Here is a 24,033-nt window from a genome sequence, read left to right as displayed (position 1 = left end):
AATATTAATGTAAACCAAAAATGAGTTAAGAATGACCAATGATGGGCCACAATGTAGTAAATGATTAATTTCCACATGGTTGAATTAGACAACAATTGTGTTCAGAGAATGTGAGCAATAGGGATGGAGTGCTTCATCCATAAGCATTGGTGTATAATAGAAAACTCTGACTTATCACTTTGATAACCCCAAGTCATATGCAATGCTTCTTTAAAATACACAAATACAATTCTGATTTCTATTTTCTGCTCAAGAGACCAGTACTTCTTTGCAGTTTAGTATTTGTGGCTCACAAGTAGTGTGTGTCCTCTGCAGACTGTATGATCCCCACCCCATAAGAGGCAGTCTGGGAGGTGAGCCTTCAACTAGAGCCCATCCTCTTGGCCACATAGAGCCTTGGGCCATGCTCAACTCTGTCCATCTGTCCACTTCCTCTTTCCATCTGGCTTCCTTTGGTTCCCCATACAGCAATGCTGGGGGAAGAAAGAAAGCATTGATTGATCTAAATATACCAATTCTAATCTCCAGAGCTAAAAGCAATTTTAGTTAAAGCAATACGACCAAATGTCCCTAGAAGAAATACCAACCCAAAGGAATTGCAGGCCTAGCAAAGCCCTTTTCTAGCCCTGGTTGACAGATCACACCAATTAAGCAATACTCCCTAAAATAAAAGTACTACATAAATATAGGAACTGCACATTAACTGCCATAGAATATTAGAGTCATGTTCTCGTCTTGAGGTCTTTTCTCCAGTTTGTACTACCACACTGTTTTGTTTGTTTGTTTAATTTATGTTATTGAAGTATCGATTTATACCATGTTAATTTCTGCTGTATATATACTACCACATTGTTAACTCATATTTAAGCTCCATAACTCCACTGCTTGCTATTTTCTTCCTCTTGGTTCTATCAGTTTTACAATTGTAATTACCTCTATTTCTAAATGGCCTCTATTTCATTCTTTCACTCTTCAGTATATAACTTCTATGCCTCAAAATGGTAAGTAAATATCTTAATCCTCAAGGACATCCAACAATAAAAAATCACTCAAGTGTGTACAGTCTTTGTACCGTTGGGTAATATAAGGTTATGTATACATAATTATCTTGCCTTCTGCAAGTTTTCAACACAATTTTCAAAGTTCTTCAATAGACTCAACTGTAATTGCACCTGTATGTTCCCTAAATATATGGAAACACTTTTTCCAAGGTGTTCAATATATTGAAATCAAAATCCATGGCTCAGAGGTAACAATCACCTGTTCAAGCACTAAACTAGGGATTTTATATATATTATCTCTTTTAATCTATGTAACAACCCTGAAAAGTAACCATTCTTATTTCTATGTTACCAAAGAAAAAATGGAGCATCAGGAAGTTTATGTTCCCCCTTCCCCCAAGGTCTCATGCAAAAATTTGGTTGGTTCTGGGTCCACCACAGGTCTCTCTGCCCCCAAGCATACATCCTTCTTGCTCTTCTACTGCTAGGCTTCTCTCCCTCCGGCAAGGAGACGGTGTGTCATCACACTGGCATATCAACCTGGTAATAAACTTTGGATTTTCCATGATATTCTAGAATTTTTCCTCAGAAAAATTTACTTAAGAAATGCATATAATTGGGCAAGTCTAACAGAAAATGATGGAAAATGAAACAACCTCTCAAAATGAATGTTTGCGAGTTTATGAAAATTCATTGATTTTGATCTGTTTAACTTTTGGTTCCTTTAGGATTTATGGAAGGGAGACAGCACAGTGTTTAGGGAAATCAAGTTCCAGTCAGCTGAACCATCTGGGTCTCCATTCAAGCTCAGCCACTCCCAGTGTGTATACCCCAAGCAAGAAACAACTATTCAGAGCTTATTTTCTAGGCTGTAAAATGACTAGTGCTGCCTTGAGGGTTTCATAAAATAACAATACCTGAGACGTAGCAAGTACACAATAAAAAAAGTCCCTGCTGATGATTATCATGATTCCTGCAGCATAGAAATGCATCTTTGTAAGTAGAAATTTCATCATTTCACTCACCTACCTAAATCTTTCAAGGTGAAGTTCTAATTTCGTAGTGTGTCATGTAAGACCTGTCAGAATATAGCCACTGCTTCCTCATCAGTGCCATCTCTCGGCTTTCCACACTCTGTGAATTTTGTGCCAAATGCGGGCCATGGCCACAAGTTCCTTCTTATCTCTTATGCATTCTGCTTGGACCCTACACATCCTTCAGCCCTCAGGTCAAGCATTAATCCCTCCAGTATGGTTTTCTTAGCCCGTATTCCACCTACACCCCACTCAATTCAGATTTGCTTTCCCTCCTCTTCTCCCATCATACCCCATGCAAGCCTGAAGCACAGTAATGATCCCCTGGGGTTATAATTGCTGTTGACTTGAGTACCTCCTCCATTAAAATTAAGTTCAACGTTGACTGATTAAAAAGTGCACTCTTCATCCTATAGGCAATTCTCCCCTGAAATTGAGACTGATATCACCAATTTTGCTTACACTTTGGATACTAAATAGACATTAGATTGTAAATACTTTTAAAATGCAGTAATTGCTTTCATTCTTTTAAAAAACACAACTTCAGGGGACTTCCCCAGCGGTCCAGTGGTTAAGAGTCCGCCTTCTAATGCAGGGGGCATGGGCTCAATCTGTGGTTGGGGAACTAAGATCCCACATGCCGCACCGTGCGGCCAAAAATTTTTTTTAAAAACATGAATAAATAAGTAAAATATAGTAAATAACAATAAAAACGTATCCATTATATAAACAAATAAATAAATAAAATAAACTTCAGACCTTAGAAAGAAAGGAACCAAGAAAAAAGCAGCTTTGCATGAATATTATCAAAAAAGTTCTCACTATTTTGTTTTCAATGTTAAGTGTGGAAAACTTCTAAAACTTTTTTATCAAAATTGAAAATGAGCATGGGACACCAGAAGTAGCTCTAATGAAATAAATTTTAAGAAATCTGTTTTATTCTCTGAAGCACAGTTTCACTTATTCATTTTTCTATTAACTGCTGTGGATAAGGATACATTGTTCTTTCTCAAAATAGTTGCTGGCAATTTCCAAAGACATAATTTCTTGTAGAGTGATGAACTAAGTATAGAGGTGGTATAATATTGGGCTCTAAGTTTTTTCCTCAAGGACATTATTTTTTTAATGTCCACTATCAGGTGAAATGGAAATTTTTAGAATATTTGATGGAATGGCTTAAATTCCACAGAAAAATCTATAATTAACTGTTCCATTCAATTACTTTCATTAATAACAAAAAAAAATTGACCACTAAAGTTTGGGCAGTGAAAGGTATAAAGATCCGTCAGTGAAGCAAGTCATTAAACTTGAGTAGAAAGGAAATGATATATCTGTTAGTTTTAGCTTCTTCTCTTAAATACTCTAGGATATTTTTCTGGTAACAATAGAACAAACATTGAGTAAGAGATCTTCTTCTTGTGATATGAATTTCCATGGAGCCTGCTGGAGAATTTTCCCATAGTAAGCATGAACAGTCTTTTCCAGAAAAGAAAACAAAAGAAAAAACAAACAAAAAAATAGTTCAAGCAACTCGGAAATGTATGATAATGATGATATTGATCTTTTTAATCTGTCACTATATCCATTTCTCTCTATTTCCACCCTAAAGCTAACTGTCATCACAGCTTGCCTGGACTATTGAAACCACCTTCTCCAATAGATTGCACACGACAGCCCAACTGACCCTTTCACTATGCAACACCTCCCCACTCCAACTTCATCCTCAAAAAACTCTCAGTGGCTTTCCATCACTGTGAATAAAGACCAAAATTCTTAACCTGTTATTGCATTGTTTACCCCTGCCGCTCTTTCTCCAAGTTCATCTGACAGTTACTCCCCACACTTTACATCCTCCAGCCAAACTGGCCTTTTTGTAGTCTTTCCAAATTCTCTTGGCTCTCTCCCAGCACCAATTCCAAGTGGTCATGAAACTGTCACATTGGATCAGATGTGCTGTGTATGCTTGGTGGAGATGAGAAAAGGAGGGGAGGAGCTGAATCTTAATAATCATAATGAATAGGGGGAGCCATCACTGTAGATTGAGAGAAATCAGTTATTGTGAGCTGAACGGGGAATTCTAAAGGTAACCGCTAGACAATGTTAGATTTAAGAAATGTATACCAGCTGGCTGCAGCAGCCCCATGTGACTGCTGCAGTCCCAAGTGTCTTCCAAACCACCAGGCTCCTGGTGGGCCCCCAAGAACCCAGGCCCCCAGCATATCCCATCACCTGCCAGCTGCCATGTCCCCAGGTGGTTCCTGTGGAACCAGGACCCCCGTCCACCCCATCCCTGGCCAACATTCAAGACTCTGGCCCCCAGCGGCCTCCCACAAACCCAGTCTCCCAGCCCACTCTGTTGCTGAATGCTTCCATGGCACCAGACTCCTGGCAGGCTCCCCAAAACCCAGGCTATGCGAATCCCATGAATCCCAATTCTGGGTAGCTTCTGCAGACCAAGCCATCTCCTGTGGTCTCAGGCTTTCAGTGAGCCACTCAAGCTCCAGGTGGGTGACTATGAACCCAGGCTCCTGGCCACAGTAACTACTACAGGAAACCAAAAGAGAGCAGCAATAGCTATACCTATACCAGAAGAAAAAAAGGTCTTCAAGTCAGAAACTGTAACAAGAGACAAATAACATCATTATATAATGGTAAAGGGGTCCATTCATCAGGAGGATATAACAATAGTCAATACATATGCACCCAACATCAGAGTACCTAAATATATTAAGTCAATACTAACAGGTCTAAAGAGATAAATAGACAAAATGCAATAATAGTAGGGAACTTTAATGCCCCACTTTCAACAAAAACCTCACAAAAAGAAAAGCCCAGTCACAGATGGTTTCACTGATGAATTCCACCAAACATTTAAGGAAGAATTAATGCCAATCCTTCTCAAACTCTTCCAAAGAGGGAACACTCCCAAACTCATTTTATGAGGTCAGAATTACCCTATTACCAAAGCCAGATAAGGCACTATATGAAAAGAAACTACAGGTCAATAACTCTGATGAACAGAGATCTCAACACAATACTAGCAAACTGAATTCAACAGCACATTAAAAGGATCATATACCACGGTCAAGTGGGATTTATCCTTGGGATGCAAGGATGGTTCAACATATGCAAATCAATAAATGCAGTAAGCCACATTAATAGAATGATTAAAATCATATGCTCATAGCAAAAGATGCAGAAAAAGCATCTAAGTTCAACATCCTTTCATGAATAAAAACTCTCAACAAATTGTGTATAAAGAAAATATACCTCAACATAATAGAGACAATATATGGCAAACCCACAACTAACATCATACTCAGTGATGAAAGGTTAAAAGCTTTTCTGCTAAGTTAAAGAACAAGACCAGTACCCACCCACCACTCCTATTCAACGTAGTACTGGAAGTCTTAGCCAGAGCAATCAGGCAAGAGAAAAAAAAGGGCATTCAAATTGGGAAGGAAGAAGTAAGACTGTCTCTGTTTGCAGATGATATGATCTTGTAAAATTTTAAAGACTTCACCAAAAAAATTGTTGGAACTAATAAATTTAGTAAAGTTGCAGGACAAAAAAAATCAACATATGAAAATCAGTAAAACTTGTATATACTAAAAATTATTTGAAAAAGAAATAAACAATCAAAAATAATAAAATGCTTAAGAATAAATTTAACTAAGGAGGTAAAAATCTGTACACTGAAAACTACTAGACATTGATGAAAAAAATTGAAGAAGACACAAATAAATGGAAAGATATCCCATATTAATGGATCAGAAGAATTAATATTGTTAAAATGACCACAATACCCAAAGTGATCTATAGATTCAATGTAATCTCTACCAAGATTCTAGTGGAATTTTCACAGAAATAGAAAAACAATCATAAATCTGTATGGAAACACACAAAAAACCCTGAATAGTCAAAGCAGTGCTAAGAAATAAGAACCAAGTTGGAGTCATCACACTTCCTGATTTCAAACTTTTATTACAAAGCTACAGTAATCAAAATCATGGTATTGGCATAAAACAGACACATAAACCAGTAGAACAAAATGAAGAGCCCAGAAATAAACCTACTCACATACAGTCAAATAATATTTGGCAAGTTAGCCAAGAATGCTCAGTGGGGAAAGAACAGTCTCTTCAAATAATGGTATTGGGATAAACATTTTAAAAAATAAACACACACACAAAAAATACTGGTACTGGAAAAATTGGATATTCACATGCAAAATAATTAAACTGGGCCCCTATCTTACAATACTTACAGAAATTAACTCAAAATGGATTAAAAACTTAAATGTAAGACATGAAAATAAAAATACTACAAGAAAACATAGCAGAAAAGCTCCTTGATATTTGTCTTGGCAATGATTTTTTTGGATATGACACCAAAAGTGCAAGCAACAAAAGCAAAAATTAGTAAGTCGGACTACATTTAACTGAAAAGTTTCTGTACAGCAAAAGAAATAATCAAATAGGAAAGGCATCCTGCCAAATGGGAGAAAATATTTGCAAACCATGTATCTGATATGGAGCTAATATCCAAAATATATTAGGAACTCACATTTCAATAGTAGAAAAACCAACAATCCAATTTAGAAATGGCCAGAGGACTTGAATAGCCATAATTCAAATGAAGACATACAAATGGCCAATAGGTACATGAAAAAAGTTATTCAACAACACTAATCATCAGAGAAATGGAAATCAAAGGGCAAGCAGATATTACCACATCTGTTTAAAATGGCTATTATCAAAAGACAAGAGATAACAAGTGTTGAGAATGTGAAGAAGAGGGAACCCTTGTGCACTGTTAGTGGGAGTGTAAATCTATATAGCCACTATGGAAAATATTATGGAGTTTCCACAAATAATTAAAAATATAACTACCATATGATCCAGCAATCTTATTCTGGGTATGTATCTGAAGGAAATGAAACCACTATCTCAAATAGCTATCCCCTTGTTCATTACAGCATTATTCACAATTTCCAAGACATGAAAACAATGTAAGTGTCCATCTACAGATGAATGGATAAAGAAGATGTGGTATGTACAATACCTATCTATCTATCTATATATATAGAGAGAGAGAGACATAGATATAATGGAATATCATTCCATTATTATTCCATAAAAAAGAAGGAAATCCTGCCATTTGCAACAACATAGATAGACTTAAGGGCATAATGCTAAGGGATATAAGTCAGACAAAGAGAGACAAACACTGCATGATCTCACTTATACATGGAATCTAAAAACGCCAAACTCATAAAAATAGAAAATAGAATGGTGGTTGCTAGGGCTGGGGTTTGGGGAAATGAGGAGATGTTGGCTGAACGACAGAAACTTCCAGCTATAAGATTAATCCATTCTGAGGCTCTAAGGTACAGTGTGTTGACTGTAATTAACAATAATGCATTATATACTCGAAAGTTGTTAAGAGAGTAGATCTTAAATATCACTACACACTCACACACATACAAAACGGTAATTGTGTAAGGAGATGGAGGTGTTAACTAACTGTATTGTTGTAATCATTTCGCAATATATATATATGTGTATGTGTGTGTATCAAATCACACATTGTCATATGACATATAACTCTCATGATACATGTCCATAATATCTCAATAAACCTGAGGAAAAAAAATGGATCCTCCCTGGCATCACCTGTCATGGCTTCTAGTTTAAAAGTCAGAAGGGAATCTAAAGCACATCAATTCACTCTGCCCCATGCGCCCTAACTCAACACAAGCATAGCAGGATCACTGTCAGAAAATAAGAAAATATGTCATCAAGTCCATGTAGGGCCAATACAACAAGGGATGGGGTGAAATCGTTCAGAGTGAAATTCGAGCTGCTGAGACTATTACTGCATTTCCCAGGAGGGACACTTGGCAAATTTCACAGCAGATGCTGTGGTGTCTGTGGATCTAACAAAGAGTGAAAAATGTTCAACACAGACCCAGCCCCGGAAGTCACTCTTCCTGCCAAAAGGAATGAACTCCTGGGACTCCTTTCATCAAGACAGGAGGAGAGCAGAGAGCTCCAGAACAGAAAGCAGTCAGAGAGGAGGCCAAGGTATGTTTCTAAGCACTTGCTTATCCACTGAGATTTTTGATGTAAAAGGTCATTAGATCAATTTTGTAAGTACAAGCCACATTTCTTAATGAAATAGATGAGACAAGAATAGAAAAATTAGCGAGCGCATTGTGCATCACAATGATGAAAATACTTTCTCATGAACTCACTTCTGTTTCATTAATATATGTACATATATTTGCGTAACGGATCACAATGTAAAATGTGTTTCTTAGTGTGAATCACAATGAAAACTGTTGGAAAAATACTGTTCTGGCAAACGAAGGGAGAACAAAGGCCATTAGTAATTATTAGCACACATTTTAGAAAATGCTTCCTTTCAAAAACCTCTGATAGGGACTTCCCTGGCGGCGCAGTGGTTAAGAATCCTCCTGCCAAGGCAGGGGACACAGGTTTGAACCCTGGTCCGGGAAGATCCCACATGCCGCTGAACAACTAAGCCCTTGCGCCACAACTACTGAGCCTGAGCTCTAGAGTCCGCAAGCCACAACTACCGAACCCGCGTGCCATAACTACTGAAGCCTGCGCTCCTAGAGCCTGTACTCCACAGCAAGAGAAGACACTGCAGTAAGAAGCCTGCACACTGCAACGAAGAGTAGCCCCCGCTCGCTGCACCTAGAGAAAGCCTGCATGCAGCAACGAATGCAACCAAAAATAAATAAATAAATTTAGTTTTTTTTAAACTCATATAAAGACGAAGTATTTAAAGTAAACTTGAGAGCCTGAGTCCTGGTCAAACTTTTATTTACTATGTTAATAAAAAAGCACCTGAATTTTTAATACAGGGTCTAAGAGTCAGTGTTATTACTATCATTGTGGTTGGGGCAAGAGAAATCATCTCTGGAATCACTGTCCTGTTTTTTTCCAGAAAGATGAGAATGGCAAAGTATGGGAAAGCTGAGATAAAGGAGGTGGGTAAAATGCATATGGAACTCAATGCATAACCACTGTAATTTGAAGAGTAACTACAAGAAGGGAAATTAGCGCATGGACTCAGATTACAAATGCATCAACGTAGGACAAAGCAAAGATCTTTGAGGATTACTATTTCATTAGTTAACATCATATATTTGTAATGGAGAACATGTACTCAAAATATAAGTAGCCTGAAATTGGCTTTACCAATCTTAAAATTTGACCACAAGTGTCTCACATATGCAGATTTAATTTTTTAAACCCAGAACTTGGACTGCATCATTAAAATATTTATACATAATACTGAAGAGTATACATTAAATATGCTTCCACAGTAATGGCTGAATTACTACTGTGCCAGTCATCATGACTGAAAGCTTCCTACCTATTTACTTGGTGTCTTATACACATAAACTTTTTAGTGAAATATGAAAGAAAGCATTTTTAAACAGAAAAAAAAAGCAAAAGTGAGAAAGACAGACAGAAAGAGAGAGAAAGAAAGAGAGAGAGAGAGAAAGAAAGAAAGAAAGAAAGAAAGAAAGAAAGGAAGGAAGGAAGAAAGGAAGGAAGAAAGAAAGAAAAAGAAAGAAAGGAAGGAAGGAAGGAGAAAGGAAGAAAGAAATGGAAGGAAGGAAGGGTGGGAGGGAGGAAAACAGAAAGAAAGAAAGAAGAAACCATAAGCAATTACATACTAGGAACTGATTATTTTTCCCAGCTTCCCTGAAAGGGCTCTGATACAGGGAAGCGGCAACTTGGTTCAAAAATGGCACGTTAGAAACTGTATGGAATATAGGAAGAATTCAGAACATCTTGATGGTGCAAGAAAAAAATAATCAAAAACAGACTTGAATAGGCTAAAAGCTGGGGTATTGGGTTTAACATTTCCTTAGGAAAGGGGGCTTGGAATCACACTGCAATGGAAAAGCTGTGCTTAAATTAACTACATAAACACAGTTCTCACCCGTTAGTGAGGATTCAAGCATCCTCCACTCGGCTTTCCTATCGTCTCCGTAAACTCCTCAGTTAAAAACATCCCTCCAAATATAGCCATAGTTCAAGAGCTAAAGTGAAGAGATCCATGCTGACTCTCGCAGTCAAAATCCAGATACACCATCAGAATCGACAAACCAGGCACCGAGCCCAAGTTACAGAAACTCTGCCTAGCCAGGCGTATTTGGGCATAGGTATGCTACCCAAGTCACACATGCAAGAAAACACAAGCAAATTTGGTTATCCACCCGAAAATTCAAGCCATAAGCCACAGAAAGTCAGGAAAATAGCTCAGAAAATTGAAGCCATAAGCCACAGAAAGTCAGGAAAATAAGTAATATGCCTGTCTGTTTTATCACCATCATTTCAGATGTCACACACAATCATTCACACATCTTCCAGAGCGAAGTTTTGAAGTTTTAGAACTTTATGCAGTTCCCAAAACATCTATTAAAATTCTGCCTTTATGTTCCTTCTAATCATAATTTGAGTGAATTGGGTTATCACTTTGCAGAAAGGACTTGAATTCTCACAGATAAGGCCCATACAACACCTTGGATTTTCATATAAATTAGAACATCTGCATCTGCTGCCCTCTTTCTAGGCAAGAATTTTCCTTTCCACTGTGTTCTATACTTTCAACCTATTTAAAAATCAAACTATTTTCTTACCTTCCTATTTTGCAACAGATTTTGTCTACATGAAGCCAAAAATGACTGAAATTCTGAGCCTCCACCAAGATTTTACCAAAGTTTCATCTGTAGATGACCTACAAACACAAACTTCCTACTCAGGAGTGGGTCAGATTTCTACACAATTAGGAAATTCAATGAAAAAAAAAAAATGAGGACAACTGGCGATTTAGCTTCATACACAAAAAATTAAGCTGCCTTTTTCAACACTTGATGCTTGTGGTGTCCTATAGATGAAAGTTTTATCTGATACTGATTGTATTCTTTGTATCTCACTGATAAAAGTGCTTCTTTCTTTTCAATTTTATGTCACTCCTTCCTCAATAAAGTTCACATTTCTAGAACTGCCTACCTCAAAAACAATTTTTCGCTTTTTTTATTATCATATTTCCTTAACAGAACCTCTTCCTATACTATCTATACCTGGAAAACTAATAATGAATTGGAAGTTTCTAGAGTAAAAGATTATTTTTATTTTTGTATAGCCTAAAGAGCACCCAACCCCACATAGTAGACACTCAGAAAATAGTGGATGCAAGAATAAATTAATTAATTGAAACTAACACTTTGGATTTGATAAAATATGACTTCATTTCCCTATAAACTCCTAAACACTCCGTAGGAAAATTTTCAGGTTTTTTTCTCTAAAATCCGTTGGATCATCTCACGTGGATTTAGGCTTACCCGACTCCCCATTATTCTGTCTCCCTTGTTTAAGAATGATGCTCATGATTATAGTAAACTTTCTATTATCTGTTCCAATGAACCAATGCAAAGGTGTGAATATAACCGGAATACAAGTTCTGATTTTGAAAAGATTCACTTTTCTGAATTGCCTCCCTTGGGCTAATATTAAAATGTGCTTGCATTAATTTGAAAAAGACTGTTAGGTAAGTTTCAAAGAAGTGTTTTGGATTTTAGGGGAGAGGTCAATCCAGGATGAAAATTTACTGGTCCTTCTCAAAGGGAGAGAAAAAATTCCCATAACTACATATGGAATGTATAAATACCAAATATCACTTGCATGTTCACCTTCAAAAACTCACCCATTAATAGAGTCAGCAAGTTTGTAATTTTGCTGCAAATTAGCTGTCGGTAAATGCTGAAACATTTTTGGACACGTATTTGCACTGGGGCTATGTGTCATGAACAGATTAGTGGTTCCTGTCAGATGGTCCAGACTTCAAAAGGCTTTGTTGCCTTACTCTCTGTTTCCCTGTGGCATCGCTGAGATAAATGGTCTACATGATTATTCACAGTTAGAAGAATCCGCTTGTTCAATGAGGTTTGTAGATGAAGCAATGGAGCCAGTCTTTTACTAGACTTTCATGTCCCATCTATTTCTCTTCATCAAAAGTTTATTTTATGCTGTTATATGCAAATTTATAGCCTTCATTAAGCAGCTTTTATTTCAAAACCTTGGGTGAGAAATTTCAAAACATGCATAGTGGATATCTGCCTTTTTGATTGCACAAAAGTAGCAAGGAAAGTTATTGTTAATTTCATTTATTACCTTGAAATTATAAAAATGTCAATGGACATTGAAAAAGAAATACAATCAAACTTCATTATGCTGCTGGAAACGGGAAAGCACAATAGATGTCTGTATTTACAACTGAAATCAATAAAGTCCAGACATTTTTCGGTGCCCATGAGCAATTTAGTAGCTACCTAGAAAAACAGACCCAAAATACAGAATAAGCACTCTAATTCCTAATTTCCTTTTATAGAAAACCACCACCAATAACAGTTTTTATCAAAAATGTAACTTCATCTTAAACATTTTTTATCGAAGACCCACAGTGTGTAAGAACCTTTTGAGTTGCCACTTATTTTTACCAAACGCAACTGAAAATTATGACTTTGTTTTAAAGTTTTTATATCCACTCAGAGACTGTATATAATCTGTGGATATTGTTGTATACAGTCTATACAAAAATAAAAATAATCCATCATTCGAGAACCTTGACAAATAATTATTATCATTCAGAATGCAATACAAGTTAATATGCCACATTTTTTAAGGATTAAGTTAAGTAGTGTGCTTTTTGTTATTTGATGGCCCTGAGCTCTGGGCAGATTTTCTGTGATAAAAGAAAATATGGCTTCAATACTCCTCTTCTTAATGAGTTAGCTAAGTAACTGATTAATTAATCCGGCTTTTGAAAGACCTTTGTGCTATTGTTTTTGTTTTGTGTTACTGGAGCTAAGATAAAAAGTTTGATTTGCCTTGAGCAAATCAGGTTTGTATCTGATACACGGACAGTACCTAAACAAAAGGAGGTACTTAGAAAATGCTGTTGCTCTTTGTAGAATATCTACAAATTCTAGGAATATTGTTATAATTATCTCAGCTTGGGAAAAAGGAAAATGAGTCTTCGCAAATATTCTGACTTTCAATAGTTTGTATTCAGATTCTAATTTACTAAACATTTTCTCCCGTCACACAATGATACCACTGAGCCAATAATATTTAGACTTCACTTTTCTGAACCAGTGCAAAGAATAATAAGCTGGTGATAAATAATTCACTACTTCTAATAGATCAATCTTAGGGGAGATGAAACGATGAGGAGATCTGCTTCTGACGAACAGGAGGAAACACTATCACAGGACAGAGCCCAGGAGGAAGAATAACCTTACTTGACTGACATGTCCTTCCTGTTCAGACAACGGCCTGAGACCTGAGCCCAGTCATGATTCAAGAGGAGCCACATCCATCTCAAGAAAGCAGCCATAAACTGTGGGAGTGTATTGTCTTGCGGCAGGAGAGGAAGATACTGGTTGATACCACTTATTTCTTTCTCCTTTCTACCCTATAATTTGGTTCTCAACCCATCTTTAAAAATATGTATATATAGTAATCAGAAAGCTCATTTTGACAACTACCTGTAGGTGATTTTGGAGAAAAGTAAAATAAACCACTTTCTCCTTCTTTAGTTATCTAGTTCATTGAGAAGCCATCTAGAGCAACCTTCTAGGGAAATGAATATTTTAAATGAGAAATCAAGTCAAATCCAGTATTATTACTAAGAAAACAACTCAAAGTGGGTGTCCCACTTGCAGATTCATGAAGAATTAAATGACTTAATTCACATAGAGTACTTAGAGAAGTGTGTGCAGTTAGTATTAATAATACTGGTTAACATTTCTGTCACATATTATAGGATACCCTCAATCTTATCAGCTCATTCAATCTTTACAGTAACCTTAAGAGATAACTAATACTCTTTACATTTTACGGGTTAAAAAAAAGTCTTATCAAGTTAAGTAACATAAATTCCACCATCTCACTCCCCACCACACACTTTAAATTGTTTCATCTTTCTTCTTTAGGATAAAGTTCAGTCCCTTTAGCATGGCGCAAAAGGCATTTCACGATCTGACCCCTTCATCTCCCCAGGGTAACTCCTGATGTGGTCCTACACAGACCCTTCACCAACCCACATCCCTTTCCTCCACTATATCAGCTCCGTTCATTTGCATAGGAATGAAACACCTTCCCTCTAGGCTAACTCCTGTCCATGTGGCCAACTTCTACTTATTTATCAAGACTCAGCTCAAGCACTAAAAGGAGCCATCTCTGATTGTTCCTTCCCCACCTTCTCTAGTGACAGGTTGCTTCCTTCTGTGCTCATCTTTTCACAAATTTATCACATGACTTTAAGCCTGGTCTGCCTCCTAATGCTCCATTTAGATGCTAAGGGAGTACCCATATCTAGTTCTTATTTACCTCTATATTCCCAGCATTTTGAACACTACCTGACATAAGATAGGTGCTCTCTCTATGGCGGTAGAATGAAAGGGAAAAAAAAAGAATGAGTAAATGAAAGAATGTGCACAAGTCATAAGCAGTAGACCGACACTTAAACCCGAGATTTCTGAATCTAAGTTCTTTAGCAAACAGACCTTTGTAGAGTATCCCTACTATTTTCTAAGTTTGCCACTAAACACTAGAAATAGAGAGTTGAAAAGAGCATGAGTCACACCCTGAAAAGCAAATATACACATGCTATCGTGCCTTAAGAAGGCCAATTATTGTAAAGCTATTAGACATCTCATTTGAAATATTATCTTCCTGGATCTATGAAATTGCTCAGAGTTCCCTGCATACAGGAGGAGGAGACAAAGGAGCTGGGCTTTGTCTTTCTGTCTTAGGCGCCAAGCTGCACACCTGATGGTGACATCCTGAACTTTTCTTCACCTTAGCAAAGCCATTAGACGGGAAAAGATACACAGAAGAAAATTGCAGTTTTTACAGAATACACAATTAACCATAATTATTTCCAAGCTCCTTTGATTCTGTAGAACTTGATTGGGCAGGCAAAGGCTCTGAGATGATCCTGGATCTAAATTTTTAAAAGTGCCATTTAGATGATCATCATATAATAGAACAGTGAATGAAGTCACAGAAATTGATTGTGGGGCTTTCCTGGAGGCGCAGTGGTTGAGAGTCCGCCTGCCGATGCAGGGGACACGGGTTCGTGCCCCGGTCCGGGAAGATCCCACATGCCGCGGAGCGGCTGGGCCCGTGAGCCACGGCCGCCGAGCCTGCGCGTCCGGAGCCTGTGCTCCGCAACGGGAGAGGCCGCAACAGTGAGAGGCCCGCGTACCGCAAAAAAAAAAAAAAAAAAAAAGAAAAGAAATTGATTGTGATTTCCAGCAATGTTCTTTATGTGGTCAGTCTAATCCAGCAACTGTTTAAATTTTTTGCATAATGAAAACTATATTTTATTTGAAGTCATTTATGAATTAAACATAAAATATTGGAACTAAAAGCTATTGAAAGAGAGCAAAACCGAACACACAATTTTTCTTCTTGCTGAGGGTCAGTTTCAAAATCACGATTAATTCTGACAGAAGCTCCACTCAGATTTGAAGGGTGATTGAGTTAGATGGGATCTTTTATGTCAAGGAGTGCAATATTTGCATATTCATAGGGAACATGCCTCGTCAGAGTAATGAGACAGATACCATCAGGCCTGTCAGCTGAAAAATGCCTCCTCAAAGGCTGGCATGACAGTGCCTTCCCCAAGGTCTGAAATACTCACCACTACAGTTTACCTTTCAAACGCAGGGACAGGCCCTTTGGAAGACGGTTGCCAAATGCACTTGGGTTAATTGAAGAGAACTCTCTGGTGTTCTCTTATATAAAAGGGAATAAAAAGTTTGGAGAAATACAAGAAAGGGTTCAGTAAGAAAGATAACAAAAAGGGAAAGCAATTTCAATTTTATTTAAGATCTGCCCTACCATTAAAAATAATGCCACCTTTCTCAATCTTCTATTTTAAGTGCCTCTAGAAATGGAGAATAAATCTTCCATCATGAGCTTATTTTATATGAGTCTTTTTCTAGTTATAATAAAAGTTTTCTGCTACTCAGTCTATACGAGGGGTCCCCACCCCCGGGCCACAGCCTGTTAGGAACCGGGCCACACGGCAGGTGAACGGCAAACAAGCAAAGCTTCACCGCTCCCCATCGCTCGCATTATGGCCTGAACCATCCTTCCCCCACCTGTCAGTGGACAAATTGTCTTCCAGGAAACTGGTCCCTGGTGCCAAAAAGGTTGGGGACAACGGGTGTACACTACATCGTAAGAATACTGCGTTTTTCCACATGTTGCCGTGAAAGTGCTTCAAGCTCATTTTAAGGATTTATATTAGTCCAGGAACCATGTCTAATTTTAATTAACATTAAGTGCCTGCTATGTACAAGGCACTGTCTGCTAGGAGCAGTGAAAAATATAAAGATCAACAATGGGAGGGAGAGATTAAGAGAAGGAAGAAGATGAAGAAAGAACATTCAATGTGGGCTTGGGATGTGTATTAAGATAATGCTAAATTCGGTGGCTTAATCCAATGAAATGTATTTCTCACTTACAGAAGTCTAATGTGTGAGTTATTGGTCTGCCAAAAGCTTTCCTCCATGGGATGATTCAGTGATCCAGGCACTTTCCGTCTTTGGCTCCACCATCCCCTAGTGCCAGACAGAAAAGAAAAGGCAGAGAAAGCAAACTCACTTCTCAGCTGCATTACATCAAAAGCAACACACATCACTTCCACTTACCTTCCATTGGTAAGAGCTTATACATAAGCTTCATATAGTTGATTCTACTTTAGATGGAAGAGGGACTGAGAAACGGAGTCCCAGCCTAGGCAGCTGCTTCCTGCTGATACCAGAAGCAGGAATCCTTGGTAAGACAGCTAAACATCCCTGCCTCAGAAGGGATGTAACATCAAGGGTTCAAATTTCAACATTCACGTTAATTTTTTTTAATTCTATGTAAATAAAGTGGTTAAAAATATGGGTCCTGATCTGAAGGCAGGATAGTAGGTTAGACACAGAGCCACATCCTCAGTGAGCACTTAAGACAGTTTTTCCTGAGTCATCTAATTATTTTTTAAAAAACAAACAATTCATACAGTACCCAAAACAAGAGTTGCTGGAAAATATCCATCTGTCTCTGTGTGTATATTTATCACTAAATAAGGTCTAGAATAGAATGACCTATATCAAGATATTAACATAGTCATATCCAAGAACTAGAGTTAGGATATTTTATTCTTTTCTTTTTATGCTTGTGTGTTTTTAAATTTATCTACAGTAAAAATGTGTTACATTCTCAATGAAGAATAAATTTTAAATACTTTCAAAGTAAACACAAATCCATGTTTTGATATTCAGGGATTTGAAGAAGTGGTTTTTAATTTTTTTTTTTTCAAAACCATACAAGTTTATTCACATCGGTGTTGTCTATTAGATCACAGAAGTAAGTTGCTTTTTACGTTAATCAATTTTTTATCATTTGTTCAGACTGATTTCTGGTTCTCTCTTGGACCCATCATACAGCTCTCTCCCATAGGACACTACCCACTACCCCCACCAATTGCACAGAATAATAATAATAATAATAACAACAACCATATTGGGCATTTATGATATGCCAGACACTTAATCACTTCACATGTGATGTCCCACTTAGTACCTCCCATCTGGTGAAACAAGTGTTATTTCTACCCTATTTATACATAGGGAAAATTGGTCTTGGAGAAGTATACTACTCGCCCAACCTCTCACAGCTGGTCAATAGCTGAAGTGACTATGAACCCAGGCAGAGCCCATGCATGCAAACACTATATTACTCTCCCTTCAGAAAAAACTGTATGTTATCTAGTAAAAGCTTATATGTGCAAATTAGTTTATAATATTCAGGGCACCTTTACCAACATTATTGCATTAGCCCTTTACAATGGCATGGGAATTCTCACCATCATTTTCCAGGTAAGGTGGCTGAAAGTCAAATGCTAAAGTGTCCAAAGCTGAAGAAGGTTGCATCAGTATGTATCCATCCAGAGAAACAGCAAACATGCTCATTATTTCAACTGAAGGTGATTTGGTACAAGGAATTGATTACCAAAACGTTAAAAGGGCTAAAGGAGAAAAAGGGAGAAGATGTTTAGTAATGGCGGGGAACCACTACCATCACTAGAGCTGAAAAAAACAGAAAAGAAAGTGATGTTATCCTGAGCCAATAGGCGCTGCACTACAGGGCAGAAGTGCAGGATCCCCGCTCCCCTCCCCGCTGCCTCCTGACAGCTCTGCCAAAGCTTCTGGACTGGTTGCTTTTGCTGGTAAGTTCCACAGTCACTTGTTACTGCTCCTGCAGCTCCTGAAGCCAGAAGCAGAAAAAAATACGGCTTCTCTCTTTCTCCCGTCTTAAGATCTTATACAAGTTGTTCCATTGGCTAAGTTCAAGGGCCTCAAGGAAATATGGTTTTTAGACTTCCAGCCATGTGCAATACAGAGAATACAAAATGGCAAGTGTGAAGCTGAGAGCCAAGAGATAGATAACTGACACAGTGGCAGAAACAGTACTGAACTCAGATCTTCTGACTTAGTATCCGTTATTTTCATTCAATGTATATTTATGCAACTACTCTGAGTCAGGCACTGTGACAGCGACCAGAAGTTACCATTACAAACTAGGTCAGGGCCTCGTGGGGATTACAGTGTTATAGAAATGAACATGGGAACTCTTTCCATTACATTCCATCCCATCCTCTGGTCAGAGTTGAGGCCTCTTTCACAGGTGAAAGAGTTTGCTGGATTTTGCTGTGTCAACTTGATTAATCTGGGAACCATATTTAACAGTGTTTCCTAATATGTATATTTCTGAGTTAGAGTTGGATAAAAGAGGAACTTGCACGAGATCGGAAAGCAGAAGCAAAACAGAACTGTTACTCTCAGAAGTCTTTGTGGTAAGATACTATAAAGGACAGATGAAGTGCCTGGTGGGTCTCATCTCTCCTCCACTCTACTGCCTTCCCAATCGTTGGTTCTACCACCACCTAACATTTGGCTGCGTGGAAGCAGTTAATTATGCAGCAGCTGACTCCCATGGGTCATTCCCTGAACTGCCCCTTCACCCCCATTTCAGCAGCTGGATGTGCTGGCTTTGCAGACTTCCCTGCATGCCCCAGTTTGTCCACTCATGCTGGGCCATCAGGCAGATGAGTTAGTGACTCTTCCTCTAACCCTGGGACTTTCACTTCCCAGTCCCCCAACAGTTGTGGATGGTCTAATGTTAAAGAAATCTCTTACCTCATAAACTCAAAGTGGCCCTACTATCTTAACTGATAACATAGAGTCCCTTTGGCATTTTCAAAAACAAGCTGTCTTTCAAAATCCTGGAAAGAACTGCTACATGCTACATACTAAATCATTTCTTATGCATGGTTCATGATGATTTCTTACATGTCTGAGACCTATCTACATCTCAACCAATTCCCCTCCCAATCATTAGCTTAATATTCTGATCTGGCTACAAAATTCAAAGTCTAATTATATCACTGACATTAAATTAATAAATAATTCAGCAAAATGCTTCTGACAGGTCTCCTAGGAGTACCAAGTGGCTGACCAAAAAGATAACCAAAAGATGATTTGAAATGCCTTTCTATAAAACAAGTTTCTTTCCCTTATTGCTTATGGGAGTTGGACTTTTCTCCCTTCCCTGGTATAATGCTTAATACCCTGCACTAAAATGCTAACATCACAAGTCTTCTCAACTTTCTTACGAGTAATTAACTGTCCTGTTGACTGTGTATTGGAAACAAAGAGTATCAACTACCTTTTCCTCTGCTGTCATGATAATTGCCAAAGAAGATAACATAGATTCAGCAAAAGCCAACTAATCAATACAAATCAGGGGTTGACTTCCTGATCTTCAAGAAAAAGGGAATAAGGGGTTTGGAAAAATAATCACGTGTCCTCTTCTGTGAGTCACTAAATCACTGTGTAATTTTCTTCTATGATTTCAGTGACACTGATAGAAAATGTCACCATCCAAACTATTTGAAGTGCTGACCGATGGAGACAGAGCTAATAGAAAGACTTGTTGACAACAGCACAGAAAAGTTTTGAAATCCCACATCAGCTTATACTCACATTTAGTCAATTGTAGTGAACACATTAACATAAAATACAAACCTAGGATGAACTAGGAGTTCTGGGGGGTTTGGATAGCCAGAAGCAAGGACTCAAGTCAGAATCCCAGAGAGTGAGCTGCGAAGATAAACTACAGGGATGGTTGTCTCATTGAAATCTCTATGCAGTTGTTGGTTTGAAACCCCAGGAGCTTCCCAAGTGAAATCTGAAACTGGCCCCCATCCGTGGAGGGCAAGGAGAGACCAAAGAAAGAGGCAGACCACACCAGATTGGTACATGGCAAGTTTAGTAAGCAAGGGAACTTACATAGGAGGCTTGTCTTGGGCAGCTGAAAGACAAACAGATCTCCACACCTGCTTGTCAGAATCTTAAAAGTTTACATAGAGGCCTTAAAAGGATTCAGTCACGTATACCACCCAGACAGTCTCAATAACACATTGTTCTCTCAAGGCTGCCTGGGGGTGGCTTCCACTGTGGGAACAGTGTGCAGAACATACATTTCAAGGACAGGGGAAGGGGTGAAGAGCCTCTGACTGCCTGAGTCCAGCTAATGGGTCAACTGATGGTCACGTCCTCTCGATGGCCTCCTGCAACAAAAACGCAGGTCAAGCAAGGCAACATTTGGGGGTCCACCGTGGCGGAGTGAGATGGGGAACAGGGGAAGAGAGGGAAAGAGGGTCTGCCCACGTTGGCAGAGTGCTTTTGTTCAAGGTAGCCTCGGCGCCGGTTAGCGTGCCACAAGGAGGAAGCAACAGCAGCAAGGTGACGCCTTCAAGTGGCTCTGAAGAGAAACACGAAGAAGAGGCCAGAGGAAGAAAGACAACAGAAGACATAAGGACCTAAGAGCGCATGCCCGACATTTTTAAAGATAAGAGAGACCACACTTTGTTCCCCGTGGAGACTGTATCGGAGAAGTGAATGAGAATAACTGATAGTGCAAGAATTCGAACTCTTAGCAAGAAAACAGTCTCGAGAGCGCATACATAAAATGTTCTCTGGACATGTCATTCGTCTTTCTGTTAGCCACCTAGGGTTGAAAACCAGAATCCTTTGTGGAGCTTTTCAAACTACAATTACCAGTGCCCCATCTCCAGAAAATCTCTGGGTCCCGAGTACCGAGCTTAGGATGGCATCACCCGCCAATCAGTCAGCCGCTTTTGAGCGAGAAATAAACTTCCAGCACGTCTGAGTATAACATTCGGAAGTTACTCGGTAAGTAGCTAGTTACGTAACCATACACATGACTGAGGAATATATAGTTAGAAGGCAAATAAGAGTCCAATTTTAGGAACTCTCTGACCCGCAGTCCTCCTATCCCTCCTCAGAATATTCATCATCTGCTACTGATCCACAGCCCCCCCCCCACCACCATCTAGGATGCGTCAGCTGCTGGGGAGGCTTGTCGTACGTTCTCCCCTAGTTGACAGGGCCAAAGAGCCATGGGCTGAAAGAGGCAACCCTATACATCATCATATTCAGCTCATTTTACACTTTTTACTTTGACAGTCTGATCAGAGTGCTTTAACATCTGGGCTCACCCCAGACTCGGCAGGCGTCTGATCCAGCTTTAACAACGCAAAGCAGCCTGTCTAGTCATCTAGCAGGCACTGTCCGCCTACCAACAACTTCATTAGAAAGCCCTAACATCTCTACTAGGAACCACATCATAAAAATCCAAGGACCAAATTTGATGGTCTCACACACACACGCTTTTCTGATGTGAGGCTGTGCTTAATTTGGGGGCAGGTATAAAAATGAAGACTGGTCATAGAAAAAGCATCCATAGCAAATCATAGTTTTTCCCTTGGACTGTAAAACGACGGCTGACAGAACAAAAGACTTTCTCTCTCTCTGCGCTTCCTGACTCTCCCTGTCACGCTATTTATTCTATTCTGCACACTGCAGATCCAGAGAATCTGAATACCGAGGAGGGGTGTAGCGGGATTAAAGAAGAAGCAATCACTTTCAACCAGTGATCAAGAGTGTTCATATAACAAATAATTAATAATACGGATCCCCTTCATTATCTGACGGAAAAAAATCATGGAGAAGAAACCTAAGGTCTTGAACAGAAAGTAAGTTTATTCTTTAAAGTTTAGGTCACTTGTAGGCAGAGCACGTCAACTTCCCTGGAAAGAACTAGGGACAGGGGATTTCAGAAGAGCATCAGTGTTTCTACTTCTTTGCCCTGCCAAATTTCAAGATACAGTTCTTTTTTTGTTGTTTCTGGAAACATTCAGAGCTGACAGGATCAGGGACTGTGCAGCTGTTTGCCTTTTGTAAATTCACACTGAATGTGTCTCCAGTTTGTGATTTGTTAACTCTGACAGGGTTCGACAAGCCTGGCGAATACAGCACACCTGACCAATTTCTTGAGGTGGGAGAATTTAGAGGCTATTTCAGTTAACATGCCCAAGAAAAGGGGCTGCTGGGAGAAGTCAGCCAGCTCCGTGGGCCGAGAGCACACAGGAGTTGATGAGAATGAAATTGGATGGACGTGGGGCTAAACACTGGACTCCAGGAATAGAAAGTGGAAGCTTGTAAAGAAATCACATTCTGGTTAAAAAAAAAAAAAAAAAAAAAATAAGGCAGCGTGGCAGATGTGAAGGGAGTCAACTGAATGAGTTTCTCAATTATGCGGGGGCAACAGGGTCACTACGTATTAGAACCCAAGTGAAATGCACAAATGAATTCAAGCCGAGGAAGGTGGGAAATTAAGACAGTGGAAAGGTTGTTAATAAAGTGATTTCCTGCTAGGATGTGGGTCCCAGCGTTACACACTGTGCTCTATGGGATCTCAAGCCTAACCCATTTCTCAATTATGCGGGGGGAACAGGGTCACTACGTATTAGAACCCAAGTGAAATGCACAAATGAATTCAAGCCGAGGAAGGTGGGAAATTAAGACAGTGGAAAGGTTGTTAATAAAGTGATTTCCTGCTAGGATGTGGGTCCCAGCGTTACACACTGTGCTCTATGGGATCTCAAACCTAACCCAAAAAGCTGTTCAATTTTTCTCCAGGTAAACAAGGGAGGTTTGCAGTAGGAAGGTTTGCAGTAGGACTTCTACTAGTTTGAGGATTTTTTTTTTTTTTTTCAATAAGGCTGCATTTTTCTGGAGTGAGGGCGTAAATTAGGTTCCCTGATCTCAAGGCACTGTGGATCCCAGGCCTGGGGTGCAAAGCCCCCTGTGCTGAAACTCCAGCTAGAGATAACTCCAGCTCTAACCAGTTAGTATCTTTGTATTACTTCATGTTTTCCAGGACATACCAACCCGGGGAAAAGCCCAAGGGGGGAGCAATAGGCAGAGAGAAAAATAGCCATCGGAACTCACCGTCCCCCATCCCCAGGGCCGACGTGCTGGTCCTCCGCTCCCCTCAAATGCTCCACCCACATTTCTGAGCAGCCCCAGCGGCATCAAAGGGGTGTCAAAGGCTCTCTCATGGGAGAGGGTGGAGCATCCGCTCAGCTGTCCGCGGCATCCTCCATTTCCTCTTCTCTTAATCCATGCTGCCTGCCCCAGGATCGTGTTATCAGAGACACCTCTGCTGCTCTGGTCACCAAAAGCAGGGTCATAGCTGTGGGCGCCGTCGCACCCATGCACATGCTACCTGCCCAGGTGTTGACAGCGTGAACCTGCTAACTGTGTTGTCACCAGGTCTGCCATCCCTGCCAGGGCTAGCTGCTCCCACTGAAAATGCTCTGTAACTAGTGTTGACGCCGCTGATATTTTATTTATAGTTCCTGTAGTTTTTTTTGTTTGTTTGTTTGTTTGTTTTTTGCGGTACGCGGGCCTCCCTCTGTTGTGGCCTCTCCCGTCGCGGAGCACAGGCTCCGGACGCGCAGGC

This window comes from Physeter macrocephalus, chromosome 10, assembly GCF_002837175.3.
Source record: "Physeter macrocephalus isolate SW-GA chromosome 10, ASM283717v5, whole genome shotgun sequence".
Taxonomy (NCBI): domain Eukaryota; kingdom Metazoa; phylum Chordata; class Mammalia; order Artiodactyla; family Physeteridae; genus Physeter; species Physeter macrocephalus.
The sequence above is the reverse complement of the archived record's forward strand: the minus strand, read 5'-3'. Positions refer to the sequence as shown.